At 43.0% G+C, this 2,534-nt stretch overlaps 1 long non-coding RNA gene across 1 annotated transcript; it reads right to left on the bottom strand.

Annotated features, from left to right (window-relative positions):
- Nucleotides 1-1,119: 1,119 nt before the first annotated feature.
- Nucleotides 1,120-2,320, bottom strand: LOC144826924 (uncharacterized). Its single transcript, XR_013609972.1, has 3 exons — nucleotides 2,303-2,320; nucleotides 1,858-1,921; nucleotides 1,120-1,187 (listed from the first exon to the last, which is right to left on the bottom strand). It is a non-coding gene; the product is annotated as an uncharacterized LOC144826924 (long non-coding RNA).
- Nucleotides 2,321-2,534: the final 214 nt, after the last annotated feature.

The raw sequence follows: 2,534 nt of genomic DNA, 5'->3' as shown, positions 1-2,534 counted from the left end.
GTGAGTAAAATAAGGTTTTTTAAATGCTAAGCCCTAACTATATATGGTCTATAACCTATGGTTTTTTCAGTGAATATATATATATATAGTCGGTGCCTTTCTCCCGAGCATGAACTTGCCTCTGATTGGCTGCTAACTCTTCAAAGCAGGAAGTGTCCTCTCTGATTGGATGCTAACACTTGCAACCAGAAGTGTAAGCAGCCATCTTGTGCCATGCATTGAGTGAAAATATATAAGAAAGGTTCCAGGGGCAATTTAATATAGCAGAGCTCTGTGTAATGATGATTTGGATGCAGTGAAGTTTTAGATTTAGGTGTGCACCAGGCAGCCCGACTTCCACTCCAGGACACTAGTAGGAAGATAACTCTTTCACGCTCCCTGTGCCCAACATCACCACTTGGCAGGTATGCCTTAGAAGCCAGTCCATCGGCTCGCAGCTGTCTACCTTTGCGAGCTACTATGCTGCTGTGCTTGTACCTCTGTGAGCTACTAGGCTGCTGTTCCTTTGGGAGCGGACGGCTCATAGTTTTGCCTCTGCAAGCCTGGGTATTAACTGTTCATAAGTCACATAAGCATTGAAAAGCCATTTTGTGATTCAGTCCGTCAGCTGGCATCTATCCGAGGCATTTCTGAAAACATACCGGAGCTATGTCTGTGAGAGATATCCCTTTAACGCTGCCTCTCCCCACATCAGCAGCATACCGTCAACACCCTTCTTGGGCCCGCAATTCTCCCTCAGCGAAACACAGTTGGATTTGCAGCTTTCCGGTGCCACTTCTCAGGTCCACACTTTTACGAGCTAGCCCGCCGGCTTGCAGGTCTCTGAGAAGATATGCAATAGAGGCAACAATGATGCAGGTCAGACACCCAACACTACTCCGACATCCCCTAGCAGCAGCACCTTGTCCACCATCCCTGCTCACCCCCCAAACAAATGTGACAGGAACGTTTTTAAATGTGGAGCCTTACAAATTGGCTGGTGCTGCAGTTTTAATAAAAAAGATGCTTGTGTGGTTAGACAAATAAGAATCTTAGTCATGTAGAGATTTACATATAAAACATTTTATTAAAATAAAACAAAAACAAATAAAAGTATGTGTGTAAATTATTTTATTAAAAGAAAACAACAACAAATAAAACTATGTACAGCCATGGATTTCATCCCTCGACAATTTGTGAATTACAGCCTGCAAGAGAAAAAGAAAAATAAGATGGTGCGTTACGAGTCCAGCAAAGGAGAGAGAAAGAGAGGAAGCGTGAAATACAAGGAAGATAGAAGGAGAGAAACAGTGTGAGAGAGAGAGCAGAAGAGAAAGAGAGTGAGGACGACAGTAAGAAAGAGGAAGTTAGAGAGGAAGACAGAGAAAGAGAGAAAGAGTGAGATAGAGAAAGAGAAAGATACAAGGAAGAGAGAAATATAGAAATAGTGTGAGAGAGAAGAGAGAAAGAGAGAGAAAGAGAGAGAGAGAGAGAGAAAGAGATGAAAAGAGAGAGAAATAGTGAGAGAGAGGAAGAGAGAAAGAGTGAAACAGTGTGAGAGAGAGGAAGAGAGAGGGAGAAAGAGTGAGAGATAGGAAGAGAGAAAGAGAAAGCATGAGAGAGTGGAGGAGAAAAAGATAAAGAAAGAAAGAGTGAAATACAAGGAAGAGAAAAAGAAACAGTGTAAGAGAGAGGAAAAGAGAGACAAACAGTGTGAGAGCGAGGAAGAGAGAGAGAGAGAGAGAGAGAGGAAGTGAGGAAGTGAGAGAAAAAAAGAATGAGAGAGAGGAAGAGACAGGGAAAGAGAGAAACCGTGAGAGAGAGAAAGGAAGAGATGCAGAGGGAGTGTTGAAACTGGAGAAAATCTTCGCAGCTCACCTTTTTGTCACCAGTGTGTCTCCAACCACGTGCTGGGACATACTGCACCGGCAAGTTTAGTTATCTGAAAGATAGTATAGATTTAGTTATTGAAGAGTACATTGAACTGCAGACGCGTAATTTTCTGTTTCAAGGAAGAGAGAAACAGTATGAGAGAGAGAGAGAAAGAGTTAGAGTGAGGAAGAGAGAAAGAGTGAGAGAGAGGAAGACAGACAAGGAGAGAAAGATTGAGAGAGAGGAGGAGAAAGAGTGAGAGAAAAAGAGAGAAAGAGTAATATACAAGGTAGATAGAAATAGAGACAGTGTGAGAGAGAGGTAGAGAGAGAGAAAGAGTGGGAGAGAGGAAGAGAGAAAGAAAGAATGAGAGAGTAAGAGACAGAGAAAGTGTGAGAGAGACAAAGGAAGAAATGGAGAGTTGACACTGGAGAAAATCTTCGCAGCTCACCTTTGTGCCACTGGTGTGTTTCCAACCACGTGCTGGGAGATAGTACAACCCTCAAGTTTAGTGATCTAAAAGGTAGTATAGAATTAGTAATTGCAGAGTACATACAACTGCACACAAGTAATTCTCTGTTTAGCTAATGCTCAATGAGGCTGGTGCACCCCATCCACTCACACTGCTCGGAAGTGTCTGTGCGCTCTTGTGCACCCAGACTGCTGCACACTATCCACTCCTA

Source organism: Lissotriton helveticus, chromosome 4_1 (genome assembly GCF_964261635.1).
Source record: "Lissotriton helveticus chromosome 4_1, aLisHel1.1, whole genome shotgun sequence".
Lineage (NCBI taxonomy): Eukaryota > Metazoa > Chordata > Amphibia > Caudata > Salamandridae > Lissotriton > Lissotriton helveticus.
The sequence above is the reverse complement of the archived record's forward strand: the minus strand, read 5'-3'. Positions and strand labels throughout refer to the sequence as shown.